The sequence below is a fragment of the Tachypleus tridentatus genome, chromosome 11 (assembly GCF_004210375.1).
Source record: "Tachypleus tridentatus isolate NWPU-2018 chromosome 11, ASM421037v1, whole genome shotgun sequence".
NCBI classification, from domain to species: Eukaryota; Metazoa; Arthropoda; class Merostomata; order Xiphosura; family Limulidae; genus Tachypleus; species Tachypleus tridentatus.
Genome location: NC_134835.1, coordinates 53,787,842 through 53,806,950, shown reverse-complemented (window position 1 = coordinate 53,806,950; position 19,109 = coordinate 53,787,842). Strand labels below are relative to the sequence as shown.

At 32.9% G+C, this 19,109-nt stretch overlaps 1 long non-coding RNA gene across 1 annotated transcript in view; it reads left to right on the top strand.

The window, feature by feature from the left end:
* Positions 1 to 1,107: 1,107 nt before the first annotated feature.
* LOC143232178 (uncharacterized) overlaps positions 1,108 to 19,109 on the top strand; it is a 35,177-nt gene continuing 17,175 nt past the window's right edge. Inside the window, exon 1 of the long non-coding RNA XR_013017411.1 lies at positions 1,108 to 1,258. This is a non-coding gene — a long non-coding RNA (uncharacterized LOC143232178). The remainder of the gene's footprint in view (positions 1,259 to 19,109) is intronic.

Genomic DNA, 19,109 nt, shown 5'->3' with positions numbered 1-19,109 from the left:
GTGGTTCATAGTTCGTGTTTCGTTGTTACAAAAACGTGCTCAGCACCCTCTATCAGAATAACGGTTAAATCCTTTATTCGGTCATATAAGAGAGGTCCAAGAGTTAGTGTCAGAAATGGCTAGGTGGCTAAGGCACTCGGCTCGTAATCTGAGGATTGCGGGTTTAAATCCCAGTCATATCAAACACAATCGCCATTTCAGCCGTAGGAGCATTATTAGTGACAGTCAATTCCACTAATCGTTGGTAAAAGAGCAGCCCAAGTGTTCGTGGTGGGTAGTAATAACTAGATGCTTTTCCTCTACTCTTACACTATTAAATTAGGGACGGCTAGCACAGATATCCGTCGTATAGCCTTGCGCGAAATTTTAAAAACAAACAAACAAACCAAGAATTAGTGATGCATGTTGTTGATTGCCTGTCTTCCCTTTAGTTTACCAGTTCAAAATTAGGGACACCTATGTAAAGAGAATCCTTGTGTAGCTTTGCACAGATTTAAAACAATAAATAATAATAATTATTATGAACATTTCAAGAATTTTATAAAATTGATGTACGTAAAAAAATGATTAAATGATTCAAGTTTCGTCAAAATGATTTTTATCGCAACCTAAAGATTTAACTTATTTTCTCTTATAATTATTTTAACGCAATTTTCTATATTTGCTTAATTTATAACAATGTAGCTACAGTTTTTATTGTCACTTATATTATTACACGAACAGTTTGCATTCTAGGATTAGCCTCAGCATAATTTCCTTGATTAAAGTACCCTCCGAAATTAAACAAATCAGAAGTTTAAAATTTCGAAGTTTGAGAGAAAGTTCTTATTATTATTTAATGATTTTAAAATTAGTTAGACCATTTTATTTCTGATTGTTTAGCTCCCCGCTAGTACAGCGGTATGTCTTCGAATTTACAACGCAAAATTAGGGGTTCGATTCACCTCGGTGGGCTCAGCAGATAGCCCGACGTGGCTTTGCTATAAGAAAACACACAATGATTGATTAATTTTCCGTGTTATCTTTTACTATACTGATAGAGGGCGCTGTGGCTTACGATATCATTTATACACAATCTGGAGATATTCAAGGTACATACATATTGCATTGGTGTAGAATAACGCAACTAAACCTATTTCTGTAACTTTTACACCTAAACGCTATTCGCGTAACGTGGCTTCACTTTATCTTGTATACAAGCTGGTTCAACATGCATTATATCATTTACATGTCCTTTCAACATTTTATCCAAATACCGGTAAGTAGATTAGTTATTCAAATATAACGCAGAGCCGAAAACTTATCCGCAACAAATTGTATATAATTACCTGAATTAGGTATATCTAAAAATGAAAAAGCCATTACAACCACATTCAAAGAAAGATTATGTGTCTGTTATGTTCTTTAATCTACCCTAACTGCTTGTTTATTCCTTTAAGAACGTCCAACACACCCACGCAAAAACCTGTCCAACAGGGTGTGGCATTCAGGAACCGTTTTCGAGCTCTACTTTGTAGAGCGGCTAGTGCTAGTCGCGGCCCCTTCATCTACGCCAAGTTAGGCACTAAGCTATACCCAAATCTCATCTTAATGTCAGTAATGCTGTAAGCAAACGTGACTTCAAGTCCTTCCCCTTCCGGACACCCTGGCACCAATAGTACTGTAGGTGGCTGCTGAGGGGTAATCTTAACCCTGACGTCCTTTTCTTTGTCGCACTTCTTCTCCTAGCAAGAGTATGTTCCTGGTGCTTATAATAATCGTGCGGAAGGGTCATCAGGTTTCTAATTAGAAAGAACTAGAAAACTTCGTTGTCTTAGGTTTCGGTTTTCTTTTTGTCCGAATAAGAGATTGTCCACAACTTTGGCGGTTCTAACAAGATGATAGTAACATTTCTCTGGAGGAGGAGATGGAAAGAATAATAAAAAAATACTTTGTAATCAATATGGTATTTGCATGATAAAACTAGTTGATCTACAGCTTATATTTTCAGTGGAATATATGAGAACTTTGTTTCTGTGTTAAAAGTAAAAACAAAAAACTTTCATTAAAATTTCTACTTTAACTTAATAGAAGTATTTGCAGTTCCAAATACGTGATTTGTATACTCTTTGTAGCCTGTTATTTTATTATTTAAAATTGATTTGAATAAAACGTTTGAAATATTAAATAATGTAGTTAGTTACAAACATTGTACATGTTTACAAAATATAAAAAAAGTCGTATAAAGAGATTTTCTTTGTGAATATTTAACAATTGTTAAAATGAGTTACCTAAGAAATTATTAGCAGTATAAGAGAAAAATAAAACAGATATTGTATGTGTAGCTCTAGACATTGTCAAGTCCGACTGTTTATACGTTTTTTAATTCTATACAGCATTTTAAATTAATATTTTCTATATTTTCGTAGCTTCTTTGGAAAAGAATATTTTCTGCTGATGATAGTAAAAATGATCAGTTGGCATAACTGAATATTTAGAGAATTCTATGTATATGATTCAGCACCATAATGTGGTACAGGTAATTGAATGTGGAAAGTTATTTATAATTGCAGATCCAGCAGTTAATAAACTTACGTGAAACTTAAGAAAATAATACATACTAAATGACTTACCTTTCGTTAGCACAATTTCATTTTTAGTGCTGATGAAAATAAGCGATTTTTAGTTTTATATGAAAAGCCAAATTATGTGTACAATTTTTTGCTGTTCGGTTACTTGTCCTAATACCCCGTTTTCTTGGAAAAAAAGTTTTCTCTGACAAATATTTAACGTAATTTAGTAAAACATTCAAATTCAGTATAATCTTATTTAAAACCAATTTTGCACATAAAGATCACTTACATGGAGTGTAAATATATTTCTTTAAATATCTATTGTTATTTAAAAATGCTGGAACGTGTGCCAAAAGGTATAATAACAAGATAGAGAACAACAACGCATGTGTTTTCAGAGAGGCTGGTTATGACAGGGCAGATGCCACAACTGTCAAAAAAGTAAACAATATATAGATAAAATAAAATCTGAGATTGACATATGTAATACCAATATATACCTAGAAATTCTGAACTTTTAAGTACTATACTTTGTGACCTTGAATATTTGTTTAAATATCAAAGAAACAAAACCGCCATTGTGTAAAGAAGTTACATTAGTGTGATTACTGTCGTTAGCGGAATTATCACTTGATATGCAATTAAGAGTAAAACTAAATTCCTATGAATTGCTTAGCGCTCTAAGTTGGTTTTGTATAGAATAATTTTTATGTATTATCGTAAAAGAAAATTTTAAAGGTTTGTATATCAATTTTCTTAGCTAGTTAGATAATAACTTAGGGTTGGTAAGTGATTAGAAGAAAATTAATGAATTTATTTTTGATTAATTAATGAAAATTAATTCGTTTAAGAATATTGGTTTTATTTTAAGATTTTTCAAAAGTTTTTTGTATTTTATAAATATTACTCCTTGATTAAAACAGAATAAGTTTAAAACATTGCTTTTCAATTTTATATCTTCTTGGTTATATTTTTGTAAATTTGAGAGAGAAAATATCTACTGTAGGAACTAAAATATTCTAACCCTACAGTAAAGTCGTAACTTCCTTTATCTAGCCCCTTTTTCCTTTCCTTGCTCATAGACTCCTAAAACCGTAACCATAAGAAACCACGAATCACACTGCTCCGCCCTGCCAACTAGTTGGCTTACTGGCACACGCGCCCTCTTACCCCTGACCTCATCATTCACAGGTAACACTTTTTAGAAGTGAATACAGAACGTGTTCACCATAACACAACAATGTAATTTATACGTTATACAATGTTGCAAAAGTATTCATTTAAGAAGGTCTTATGGGCTCTTCACCAATAGATTTTACTCCGATTAAGAAATATTTTTTGTTTTTTTTTCTGAATATACAAATATTTTTAGGCGACTAAAAGGAAGATATGAAGTTCAAAAATCGAAGTTAAACTTAAAATAAAAAGTAAAAGTAATGTTCTCCTGTTTGGAATCGTTGCCACTAACAACAACTAATCAATTGTAAATACTTCTTTTATGGAGAAAAAATACGTATAAGATTTTATTTGTGGTTAACTTATTTTTTATAATACTAAAAAATATATTATGCAGAAAAATGTTTTGTTTTGTTTTTACTTTGCTTTTCATATTGTTTCTAAACAGTGTGGAAAAATAATATGTTATTTATAGCTACAATCTTTAAATGACATAATTGTTTATAATGATGAGTATTTGCCAATCCTATCATTTAAGTTGTCATAATAACAAAGTATCTGGCTAAGATTTACAGACACGCTAAGATATAACAAGAGATGTTTGTTCGTTTTTTAATTTCGCGCAAAGATACACGAGGACCATTTGCGCTAGCCTTCCCTAATTTAGCAGTGTAAGACTAGAGGAAAGGAAGTTATCACTACCCACCGACAACTCTTGGGCTACTCTTTTACCACCAAATAGTGGGATTGAACGTAACATTATAACGCCCCCGCGGCTGAAAGGGCGAGCATGTTTGGCGCGACGGGGATGCGAACCCGCGACCCTCAGATTATGAGTCGCACGTCTTAACACGCTTGGCCATGTCGGGCTAACACTGAAAGAAACAAAGTATACAGAATGATATGTTGTTTTTTTTAAATTTTGCACAAAGGGATATCTACGCTAGCCTTCTCTAATTTAGAAGTGATAGACCAGTCGAATTCCCTTACTAGTAGGTGTCTCACGAATTAGAGGACATAATTTTTGTCTGTTTGTTTGTTTTGAATTTCACACAAAAATACACGAGGGTTATCTGCGCTAGCCATCCTAAATTTAGCAGTGTAAGACTAGAAGTATGTCATCTAGTCATAACCATCTACCGCCAGCTCTTGGGTTACTATTTTGGCAACGAATAGTGGGATTAACGGTAACATAATGATGTACCCATGGTTGAAAGGACGAACATGTTTGGTGGGACGGTGATTCGATACTCGTGACCCTCAGGTTGCTAGTCGAGTTCCATAACCATCTGGCTCATTTCTTCTAACCACATCCCATAAAAAAGTATGTGGTACTCTTCCCTCAGCGTGATCATGACTTTCCCTGCAACATCTTTAGTGTGAGATATACAATTATTTATGTCAGTGTTTCTCAAACTTTATCATCCCACGCCCCTTTTGTTTTCTGTTATGCAGTTTACCTTTCCTCACACCACCCCAGAAAACCTCGAATTCATTTAAACCATTTTTTCAATGTCGAGATACAATATATTTCTGTTTCTTTTGCGTCTTCTATTTCAAAAATAGTGTTGTTTTATATTGTATAAAGAAAATAACTTTGAAGATTACTTCGGTCAGGAATTTCAGTAACACGTTTTAGCAAACGTTCCTCAGCAGAACGAAACTAAACAACTCAGATACTTCGCTTATTAGGCTTTAAAACCCTCCCCCACCAATAATCATTTCATACTATGTGTAAGGGAAGCAATTTAGTGGTCAGTAATAACAGATATTTACCAAAACGTGACCAATGAAAAATGCCCTTCATATCACAATCCAAAACAGTAAAGGATCGGTAGCAGAACACTCTTCATACTACGATGGATCAAGAACGTAAAATTCAGTTGAAAAATTATTCATGTTGGTCAAATGTAACTACGTTGTTGATCAAAGATGAGAGAAGCTACAACTCAAAACTCTAAAGAATAATGAAAAATAATTAGTATGTTACTCCATTCTCCAACTGTCAAACCCACTTCTAGGGAAATGGAAGCATTAGAGGCTCTTTTGGACTGAGATTGCTAAAGAGAACCCTATCAAGTCTTGGCACGTCACATTTGGACATTGTCTATTAATCAGTGGAATTTGCTACGTAAGTTAAAAAGTCTTACTTAGACTACTTCTTCACAAGCACCAAAATGTCTTATCATCATCTGTCCATCTGGTATTTAGGGCTAAGAAGTCCACAAGTAATCGGGAGTTCAAAGAATTCGGTTGTCAAAAGCGAATTGGAATGTGTAAGTGACGAACTGAAGGGACTGACTCAGATGTATAACGTAAAACATACGCGTTTTTATTTTACACTTAACATAATGTATCAGAAAATCGAATAAACTCTGAGTATTATCTTATAAAGTAAACTTGATGTAATACATAACTGTGTTAAAGCAAGTCATGAAAACTGGAAAAAGATAGCTGAATGTATAGCTTGCATTTAGTAGAAGTAATTAAAATACGCAAAAAAAAACTCTGACTGAGTTTTACTAATGAACGTGTCTGTTTTTCTGTTAAGCGCAAAACTACACAATAGGCTATCTCTGCTGCACCCACCATTTATAAACGAGACAAGAAACTATAAGAAAAAAGTACTTCATTGGTATAAAAGAAATAACAAAGACCAAGATAAAGGTTTTGGAAAGGGAACTACAGAAAATCTGATAGAGGGCACGCGTTAGTGAATGTACACACGTCTAAAAATAAGAATCTTTGTGTTCTATATAAATAATGGGTGAATGATTGAAGCTAAGGAAGGTTAGTAAACACAGTTTTAGTAATAAAATGTGATAAAGTATTTTTTAATTATCTATAACATATACCGAGATTATCGATCTAACAATCTTATACCTATAATAGTTACAGAGGTTTGAAGCTATAGCTATCTCTTAGGAGTTTGTTAAATAAGCATAGAACTGATTATGGATCCTTCGAAAATTGTAAACAAAATTATGTAAAAACATGCATTTAAAAGTTTAAGGATTAAAAAAGATAATTTACATATTACACTGGCATTCTTTTTTATGAAGTTTTATGTATTGGTCAAAGATATTTTTGTTATACTATCGTTAAAAATAAATAGAGACGTTAAAATAGCTTCCAACTTTTAACGAGTTTTGCTTAGATAAAACACATTACATTTGATCCTCGAAAATTTATATGATTTGTAAAACTTTCTGAAAAGCTAGCTTTGAATCTGTAATATATCTGTGACATAGAAGTTTAAATTTCTTATTTTTATCAGTGATACTATGAAGAAAATAATCTGTGACATCTTGTATGTTACTGAACCTTTTATAAAGCCAATTAAGACTAGGGACAAAAATGAGACTTGCTACTATATCTTGCTTGGAAATATTTAAATCAAATAGTGGCATAAGACTTATTTAAAGCATCCTAAAGGTCTTTAAATGTAACTAGCCTTAGTAACACTATATATATTACCATGAAAAGCTGTCAGGTTATTGTAGGTGATATACCTTTGAAGAGAATCTTTGAACTTCACCAGTATTCTTCTTCTTCTTCTTCTTTTATTCGTTGTACTCTACGCATTATTCCGTGTCTCTACCAATTTAGAATATCCAAAACACGATTTATTGTTTAAATTGGACATGTACAGTTTATTTTGTATACGAGCTAGACAAGTTCACTCAGAATTTCACGAGCTGTTGAAAAACGTTAAGTTAAAAGAAACAACAGCAAGAACTCCAAATTGATTTTATAAATAATAACAGACTTTCGAAAGTGACGAGAACTTTCTGCTTGCGGATTTTCACACAACTCAAAAGTCTGGAAACAACTAAATATGGAGCTGCGACAGTTTCTTTCTTGTCGCGTTTTGAGTGACATGAATGACAAGAAAACTTTTAATGAGGTCTATCCTAGAATTGCATGAAGAACCAGCTTATCAAGTTTCGTGGGGGGGGGGAGAGTTTTCAGGTGATTCAATAGTGAGACCACCTACGTAAGGGACAAGTTTTTATGTATCTCACGGCGTTGAACGGTAGCACGGTGAATGCTTGTTACTCCTTCGTCAAATATTTTTAGTCTCAGCACAGACTAAATTCCTTCAAGTCGTTGTTTGGTGGGCCCGATCCACAGATAGAATTTAATTAGCTTCGTTAGTGAAGGATAAGGGCCAATTAGATATCAAACAGTGGCTGAGGTTAATTACATTTGCAGTTCAGTTAGAGAGCAGAACTGGAAATTCTATAAGTTTGCTCCATCTTGATTACGACTAGCTTCAAGTGTCATGCAGACATATAATCTTTCACTTAATTGGCTGATTTAAAAGATAACAAAAACAAAATATAATGTCAAAGAAAGACACCAAGTAGCTAGTAAAATAGAAGTATTAACTTTTTTATATAATGTAAATTAAGTGAGTTTACCTCATAATATTTATATTACTCTCGTATCTCAAATTTATTATAAAAGCAAGCCAAAGCCCATTTTGATCAAATAAGTTAGTTGCGTATAGCTAAAAATAACGAATATGTTTAGGATAACCTATCGACTTGAGAAGAAATGTATGCGAGGAAATTCTTGCTTCTTGTGGATGTGCCAGGAAAATAAAATACAACAGTGAGTTATATGAACATCTGCGTACATACTTTACATTTACAGACTTGTTTTAATTTACAAAGAAATTATATAGAGCATTTAAATTGCATGTTTGAATTTTTTTAGAAAACTGTCAGAAGTATAAATAAAATAATTTCTATAACGCAGTGCAGAATGACTTTTACAAACAAGGACTATGTCTAAAATTTGTCAATAGACGTAATAAGCTGTATTTAGTGATGTTAAAAAGTGAATTCGTTTGAAGTGAGTGGAAAATAAGCATCATTAAGTAATTATTGTATTTGCTTCGTGTTAATCATATACTAGATTGAATTTAAAATACGTCTTAATACGTTTCATGTTTTGAAGAAAGTCATAATAATGCTATGACTAAAAAGCTTCTCAGCTTAAAATATATCTGAAACATGCAAGCCCGCGTGAAAGCAAACAAAATAAGATCGTTCGTATTTTGTGGTTCAGTAACCTGTAAGTTAGAGAAAACTTTTTATTTGCTTTATTGGAGCTGGGTGGTTTGCATGAAAGACTCTAGTATAAGCAAAGAAAATAATCTTATGACAACATATAACTCTTACCAGCGAATAGTTGTAGAAAATGTTGGACAGAGACAGTAGAAGCATCAAATCCATCTTATTCAGATGGTAGGATTCTTTTGTGTCCAGACTATTCAAAACTTACCAACTTGATTGTGATATACAACTGCATCCGTTTGTATTTTTCGTCAGTCTCAGTAACTGAGTTGTGATAACCAATACACAACCTTCCCTCTTCATTCTCTTTATCTATTTAATGTGTCAGGCTGGAACTACACTGTCACTTCGCTAAAGTCCACCATTCTTTAAGCCTATCCATAAATGCACGCCTAGCCGTGACGAAGGCTCTGTTCGTTTCGTATAACTTGTCAGTCAAATGGGGAATGGTTCTTTTTCTTTGCTAGCGTTTGAGGATAAGAGGTCGCCTTTTCCCTGCCACGCAACAAAGAAAATTTATGAATAGAGTCCACAAGCAGTAGTTATTGATTCGGTTTTCCGATCTGTTAAAACGTTAAGCAGGGTAAGGAAAAGAGGCTTAGCTGTGTTCACAGAAGAGACTTTTAAACAGAGAATTGGATTGTGTTCTCTGGGGCGGAAATGTAACCCAAGGGAACGCCCTGATACCTTCAGCAGTGAACAAATATAAGGTATCTTAAGTGAATAACAACGGCTTTTTGCTGACCCCTATACAGTAAATATCTCATAAAGCTAGCCCGTCACTGCAAGCTCAGTCACAGAGTTTGATTATTTAGTTTAACACTGTAGTCCATTACGAATTTCCCATCCTATCGCTACTGTCAAATAAAGCGGGTATTTAAAAAGTGTACACCCATATTACATTATAAGTAATACTTTACTTTCTATACATCTTAATAATTAAAATATAATTAATAAATATAATTAAAATATAAACTGTTAAATGTTCGAATTCTTGTTCTGTTCATGGTCGTTGTTCTCATACTCAAGTGTATGCACCCACAAATAGACATGTGAATGAACGAATACTCACGTGTCAAGCCGACAGAAAAGCAAATATTAGTGTTAAATAAAAATATTTAAGAAGTTAATTAAAAATTTGTATTTTTTGTAAATATTTACACTTTTCATTTAAATTTACGAAATATGCTTTTAAACAGCATATTCAATTATTTGAAAATATAACAACTTTCAACCAATGAAATAAACCTCACAAAAGGTCTAGTGAACGCTCATTGTCACTATCCTCCAGTTCTACCTACAAAAAAGTTCATCCCTTTTAAATTATCCATTGTGGAATCTTTTATGCAGATAATGTTTTTATTTTAGCTTTCTTTGTGATTCTTCTTCCATACTAAAGATCGGGTATGGTACGTTAGCTAGCGTGCCGACCTGAAGATTCTGGGATCAATGTGTTTGCGTCTCGTTACAATACAAATGCGCTCCACAACTTGGGCGTGCAATAAGAGCAACGGTAAAATACCAGTTTCGTCAAATAAGAAAAGTCCAACAGTTGACGGTGGGTACTATTGACTAGCTGCCTTATATCTAGTCTATCAGTTTTAAAATAAAGGGACGGCTAGACGGCTAGCGCAGATAGCTCATATGTAGATTTGTGCGAATATCCGAAAGAAACAACTGAAACCAATAATTTACAAGACCGTTATTCTGGAACTATTCCGACATGTTTCTACGGGTACCTGTAGCTTCTTGTCCTAAAACAATAATAATATTTCGCAAAGCCACATGAATAAACAATTTGTATGTTTTTAATGACTTTTTGAATGGGGAATGCTTATTAAAGGTTTCAGATATGTTAGAGCTTAATTACAGATGTAAAAAAAAAATGTCATGTGTGATGCGCTTCGTGATAGCATTGTGGTTTTACACACAAAGTATTTGAGAAATAAACATTCAGTTAATCTGTCCAGGTTCATGAATTTTTATATTCTCCAATGTATTATCACGTTTTTATTATTAAAAATGAATTGCTAAAGAAAATATATTGTGTCACAAATGTTCACTTGCCAAGAATGGTTTAACTGATTTTTTTTTTAGAATTTTTATTCTGTTACTTCTAATTATCTATAACATCAAAGGAAGCATATGCTTGTGGAGAACGCAAATGATACAGAAAGAAAGAAACAGTGTCATACACCTCATAATTAAAGTGTTTTTAAATGCTCACTTGAAAACATTTTATTTTTTGCTAAGCCTAACCATATTATTTTTAGGTGTTTTGTGAGTCCTGGATTTCAACGCTTTTATGATCATGTAGATAAACATGCAAGTTCTATAACTAGACTGTACTTGTACTAAAAGCCAAATTTATGTGATGTGGGATAAAAATAATGTGATGTCTGTCACGTTTCACTAAAGAGAAAAATCGTGTAATAAAGAACTTTTTGGATTTCTCAGCCACAAATCTTGAGATTTAGAACTGAGAAAAACCCATAGCGTACGGGTTTTCGAATATTCTTGTTGCTAAGGTTCTATGCTTTTGTGTCTTCTTCGAAAGGCACGACTTGCGATTCGTACCACAAACTCTAAATCCCTACGGCTATCGATTAACGCTGACTAATTTACATTCAATTTTCTGAGTGAGAGCCTTCAGGACTTAACGATTTTCATCCACAGTAGTGTCAGAATAGAGGAGGAGTGTATCCAGTGGCTCAATTGATGTGCCGTTGATAGACGAGGGGCCAAAAGGCCAACGCTTATAGAGAGCTCTTTAGTCTCTTTGTGTTGGTGAAAGGCAAGGACAACTAAAAGACCTTGATGAATTCGGATTCACGAAGTTCCTGATTTCCTTGAATAACAATGAATTTAATTAGAGAAGTAAGATAAATGACACATCTATACGTAAACCAATATAATTATTTGAAGATCCGCCCATATGCCCAATCTAGCTTTAGTCATTTTAAAGGTTCGACTAGATTGGCTGTTATTAAAAGCTTAATTTCGTTTTAGAATGGGTAGTAACTTAATTCGCAATATCCGAAATAAAACTATCGAAGCAACAAAAAATGAAATATGGTATTATTTCTATGTGTTTGATTTTCGTGCAAATTCTAATAAAATAAAATATCGATTATAGAGTTAAGTAGTGTAAAAGTAGGAATTAGTACTTAGTAATGTTTCTATATCACTGTAACTTGTTTATACATGGATGTATTGAAGAGAGGGGAATGTTACATGTAATGTAATATTATAATGTCTTTATCATATTACATGATAAATATTTTCGAATATAGAAATTCCTCCAAATATATTTTATCTAAAGTCCATAGATAATGAATATTTGTCTATAATATTATTAGGTATCTGCTTCAGCTTCCACAATTTTATTTCTTTCGGAGTTATATATCCAAGTATTAGATGCAAGTTTTATTTTATAATATACGTTATTAGCTTGTAAACACCTGCCTATATATATACAATTTTTTATTTTGCCAACGCGGATAAAACCTGGTCTAGTTAATTCCTTAATAACATATAAGTGATAAGGTTTAACTAAAAGTAACACGATTTGGCCAGGTTTGCTACTGATGAGAGTAGGGGATAACGTGTTTATCTTGTTTTCATTGTTTGAATAAGGCTTCAATTACTTCGACTTTCATTCTTATTGAACTCCGGAACGGCTTACGAAAGTTTATGTTTGAAAGACTGCTGTTGCACATTTTTTACAGATTTTTTTCAAAGAACTATTTAATAGTGCTGTACTAAGCTACTTCAAGTGTTCGTGTGTTCTTAGAGCAAAACCACATCGAGTTATCTGCTGAGCTCACCGACAGGAATCGAACCCCTGATTTTAGCGTTGTAAATCAGTAGACTTACCGCTGTAATAGTGAGGGGGCTCTTTAAATCTTACTGGAGTGATTTCCAAGTCCTGCTTTATATAGCTTCATGGTTATATCTCTGCTTCATGACCTACAAAGCAGAATCGTTTGTCATTTGATGAATGGGAGTGTATGGTCTATAAGTACTTACTTTATGTATTTGAGAATTTTTTACAACCACGTGACTAAATTTATACTAATTTTCACGAAAGGCTAAGAATATATCATTGGCTAATAGAATACATTCTGGTAAAAAAGATTTGTCAGGATTTACAGTCACGTGTAAAGCTGTTTGTTTAAATCTAACGGAAAACATTCAGCCACATACTAGATTGAGATGATTTCATATGTATTCATTATATCGATGTATTTTATGGTGAAAGTTATTTGAGGAAGAAATCATTCTGACTGTCTCTGATAGTTCTAGAAAATATTTATGGCTATAATTTGTGTTCGTCTATCAAAATTAATAAAGACTTAGTATATTTATATGTGCACAATGGGAACTGGTGTTTTTACAAAGATAAAACTGTATGCACGTTTCATCCTGACATTGAAGACACATTAAAATTCTAATACGAAAAGGTACGCCTGTTTGGTTTCTTTTCACTCTTTTTGTGCCAATGATTATATTTCAGTCTTATTGTTCCTTTAAACAAAATATTTCAAATTGCTATTAATCTTATAGAATACCTTTTTTAAAATACAAACCTTCATAAAACTTATGCTTACCTGGATATTTACATCGAATTATTTTGTGTTTTTAAGTTTATGCTAAAAGGCACTGCTGTTTAACATGCTTACTTTTTATGCAGCAAAAAGAAACTTATTGCGACCTTATTTAATGATATAATTTATGAAAAGCCTCTTTGTTTTTGAAACAACCTTCTAGAGTATCTAAAAGTGAAAGCCTTTTATTCACGGGTACATGAAATTTGCATTACTATTAGTTCAAGAATTTTCATTAATAAAGTAAATGACAGCTAGTAGCTAACATTAGTCAGGAAAACAGATAAGTACTACATATTAAGAAACATTCAAACCAGCTGCACTCCGATTAAAAGACACGACTATTCCGAGATACAGTGTGCCCACTCGTTCCACACCTAAATTCTTTTAAATGATATCTACTTTTACTATAGGGTGGAGTTATCTATACTTGTAGATAAAATTAATTTCCACCTCACTTTTAACTAACCAACATTCATGGTAAGGGAACTGATACTTCAAATAGCCCTAACAAAAGAGAACAATCGAGCAGTGACGAACTATGCGCAGTAGGCAAATTTCTTGTCATTAAATTACTTGAAATTATACGTTTTGCCACAAGCCAAAAACTTATACACCCACACTTTGAATTATATTTGACTGTGATACAAACGCATGTGCCATGTGATTTAGGTCGTATATACGCTGTTGCCGCCCTGTCATCTTTCGAAGAGTTAAACCAAGCAACTCATTAAATTAATATACATTCTACTGATGTATTCATTGTTTGAATTCTAAACACCAGGGGAGGCCTCTGTTTCGTACGTACGTGTGAACAAACCTACGTGAACCATCATTATCTTTCATTACAGACGCCCAAGTTGACTGTTATGTTAGCAAGTTTACACTCTGTAAAACTTTTGACGTGTTATGACAGTTGTGTAAATAATAAGTGTTAGTTAGTGTTTGAGAAATATCAGGGATAGAATCCTATAAGAAAGACACTAAAATAAACATCTTCACTGGTTATTTTTGTAAAAAAATGAGGAAAGTTTCGTGCGATATGGTATGTACAGAAAATCTGACTTGCACCTCAATATTTTATTAAAATATAAATATCATAAGAATAAAAGAACGATTATCAAAAACAAGGTAGGAATAATTAAACTTAGTGTAGAAGATACACAATATGAAATATTTCGAAACGGGTATCATGTTCACTGCAGTGCTATCACATAATATACAATGTACAAAATAAGTTTATCCTCGAATTTATCTAAGATTTAAGGTAATTTGCTTAAATATACTGTTAGAATATACTATATTTAAACATGAAACAGCATATTCATAGTACAACAAAGAATATATTTCAATTCAGTTAACATCTAATCATATAATAGATTTTGTCCTTACTTTGTGTCTAATATGATTAATATACTTTTCAACTCCTCAAAAGAAATTTTCAGTTATAAAACATAAATGGAAGACAAGAAATAACACTTCGGTAATTAGAGTTAATATTTATTTGCCAAATAAACTATATTACTAATATAAAAATACAGAGTAAGTTAAGTTAAATTCTCCACTTTACCTTTAAGCAGGCACGAGGATTAATAATGATAACAGTAAACTATGAGTCTACTTCCTTGAATGCACAGCTGTGCTTGTGCATTGACTGAAAAATTCAATTATTCTGAGATTTGGGACCACTAAGGATTAGTCCTAGTCAGAGATATAGTTATGTGGGGAAGTTGAAGGAAACTATAGCGTCAGTCCTGCCAAACGAAGCACCATTGCTATATGTTTAATCCGATCAGATTCTGCTGAGGTCCCAATGTGACCATTTCTATTCATGCATCAAAACAGGCTTAAACAACTCCTCCTTTGCCCTGAAGGATTGGCAGATCGTTCACTTTATAGATCCTCTGCTCATCTTTTTCGCCATTATTGCGACAGAAAGCGTTGTAGTCTTTATCAACATCAACGCCTTCTAGTAATTGATTAACAAGTCATTCTGCGGCTATCTGAAGCGTTAACAAGGAGTTCGCCTGGTTGCTTTATATGAATCCTTCAGTGTATGCGCGGAACTTAAAGGGAGGGTTTTTAATTCCCATATTTCAAAAATAAGATCACGCTAAACGGTTGGCTAACCGGGTTGAATGGCTCAGATGTATGGATAGTAAACGAATATATTTCCACGCGAAGATTCTATCAGAAGCTCAAATGTCACAACAAAGGGTTTACAAATCTTCAGACCTGCCAATCATTTGGGAGGAACAGAAATGAAAGTGACTACGTTCATTTTATCCAGTGTTAAAGGTTTAATGATGTCACTTTATAGACATTGTAGACGGTGTAGAATCAAAGCTAAAAATAACACTGCCAGTTCACCATGATCAATACGAGTGGCAAACATCAGTGATCTTGTGATAATAACTGGTTAGATCGTTGATAAGGGTTTATTGAAAACTGCTTCTAAAAAGACTAGATTTTTGTGACATTTATGTAGTAACGTGTTAATACCTTGAGTAATCAGTTCCTGTATTTTTCGAAAACATAAGCTAAAAATTCCACCATTCTATAAATGTATATATATATATTGTCTAGTAAAAAACAAGCCTAAACTAAAACCTAAAACCGTTGCACGAATTAAAAGGATCTCCAGATTAGAGGTGAGAATGTGGGATTAAAATGTACCCTAGGTTTTCAAGGTGACTAAGAATGTAGGACTCACATTGTGGTGGGAATACACTGCTTATCAGTCTTAACTTCTGTTCGCCAGCCTCACATGAAGTTCATGAAAATAAACTATGATAATAAATAGTCAAAATTAAGTAATAATAATAAAATAACTGAATGAAATAGAAATTAAGAGAGCGAGAGCTGAAGTCTACAATGTCCTATATCTATAACACCCATCACGACCTGCAGACAGGTGTGAGAAGGTGACTGCTCTTCCAAGAAAAGAATAACAAAAAGAAAAACACGAAACAAAGTCTTACTACTTGGTGATAAGTAAGATAAATTTACCTCCTGTAGTTAGCATTCTAGTCCCCATTATGGTGGTAAAACACTAATTAGTAGCACACTAGACATCTTATGCTAGTATATTTCAACATTAATAACATAATATTGTAATTTTATTACATATTCTAAAATCTGAATCATTGTGAAGTTATAATGTTTATATTGTACATAACCATTAAGAGAAGACAAACCATATACTGGAAAATCAAAATACTCATATTAATATCATTATCAATTATCTTAATTGTCTGTTGAGTGTTAATCTTATTGACAGATATAGAGCGTTGTTGTACATTAATATGCATAATTTATATATAACTTGTAAAAGATTTGCGTCAATATTTTATCATAATCATACTTTTTGCTTATACAACATGTATAATTTGTGCTTATTTACATATGCTTTTGTTGACATTTTGAGCGTTTTCATAGTAGTAGAGTATGGTAATTTAATGTATTTTAAATTGGATTTTAAAATTCATAAGCTTTACAATGAGTGATAAAACGGCTTAATAACCTTGAAGGTTTATGTAAAAACAAGAGCGGGTCTGTTGGTACTGTACTTTTACACATCAGTATCTTTATAATTAAGGATATACTACAGCCTTACAAAAAACTTATTCATCTTTATTGAATTAACAGTGTAATAATGATGCCTTTTGAACAGTTGTTGGTTACATTAGTTTGCCTCTCACGTTTTCAGCAACAAATATATACTAAATTGGATAAGTTAAAAATGTTTAGTTCGAAGAACACAGAATTAATAATCTCAATAGAAATATTCTTTCATCTTATTGCTTTTATTTTGTTATAAGGATCGTGTTTTTTTACGAAATAAAAGATAGTTCTTTAATCTTAATTTAAACGATTTGAGTTTTAATTTAAACATTTGATTTTATGTAGCATAAACTGACACTGGACTTGCAGAGGATTATTTGTTTTCTAAATTTCGCGCAAAACTGCACGAGGACTATCTACACTAGCCGTCCCTAATTTAGCTGTGTAAGACTAAAGGGAAAGCAGCTAGTCATCACCACCCTCCGCCAACGCATGAGCTACTCTTTTACCAACGAATAGTGGTATTGACCGTCACATTATAATGCTCACACGACTGAAAGGGCGATCATGTTTGGTGCGACGGTGATTCGAACATGCGACTCTCAGATTACAATTCGAGTGCCTTAACAACCTGGCAATACCGTGCCGTAGCAGAGGTTTATTTGTTTTTGAATTAAGCACAAAGCTACACAATGGGCTATCTGTGCTCTGCCCACCACAGGTATCGAAACCCGGGTTTTTAGTGTGTAAGTCCACATACATACCACTGTGCCACTGGGGGGCTCTTGCAGAGAAGGATGTGAAAAATTGATAGTTATTTAGGTTTAGTGTTAAATATATTCCTTTTTTTTGCAACTAAACATACCCACGTTTGTTAAGGTGTAGCTTTATTTTCGTTATTATTATTGTTCATTAGACTTTTATTTGCTCAAATATATTCCGTTAGCGATAAAGGATGAAAGTTTTTAATGTGTTGGTTTATGCCTTGTTATTTGGAATTTGTACCGTTAAATTGAAATAAATAAGTATATATATATATACTTTTTTATTTTAATTTACACTATCGAACCTGGATTTTAGCGTTGCAAGGCTGTAAACTTATCGCTGGTTTGTTGTACGTAAAACTAAATGATTCAAACTTACCAAAAACCTTTTTGATAGTTACATGTTCCACAAATATGACGATACTTGTTTTTATATAAGTTTCTTTTTATCGATAAGAATTTTTGTTAGTAACTTAACGTTAAATAGAAGGATTTGAAATGTGTTCAGAATATATATGTAGTTGTGATTATAACATCTTTGTTGGTCAAACAAATGACCCTAATGTATCTGTTTGAGTTAATGATGGGTTGTCTGACGTCCTGGGTTCGATATAATGGATAGAAATAGGAATCTCTCGTAAAGGAAAAAATATATGAACTTCAACTTAAAGGAGAGCAATAAAAACTGCTTATAAGCTTGCCTAACTTAAAAACCTGTTGTTAATGGAGCAGTATATAAGTTCGTCTGGTATGCGTAACTGGGTGTTGTGGAGAGGAGTGAGATATGTTCCCATGGTGATCTGACATACAGATCTCGATCCAATATACAAAAGTTTTGAAACAAAAAAATACTATCTTAATGAGAACTGGAATATTCTCTGTGTAGTAAGCAATATACATAACTTTGCACTTGAGATTTTTAAGCAATCTCTGAAATAATACCTGAACTAACACCTATATAACAGACTTTCGCTTTTAATTTTACTGCGTGAAAACAAAATTCTATAATGTATTCGTTTAATAAAATAAGCTAACTGTGATTTGCTAGCTTTATTTGTAAGATGTGTTAAATACCATAAGTTTGCTGTTTTACACAGCACTTTGATAAATATATATACGCAATGATAAAGATACTTTTTATAATCCCACTCCAGTTCATTCTACTTCTTCTCTAGTTGGATCATACAAAGATTAAATCAGCGTAAGCCAGTATAACCGAGTGATAGCTGCGGACAAAAACACCTCACCCTAACACCGCGCCTTCGTTTATGTACGTGATTTGACTGAATCACACCTATTTCTTGCACGTGATAGACGATATACAGCAACTGACAAATGACTTTAATACATTTATATCAAAAC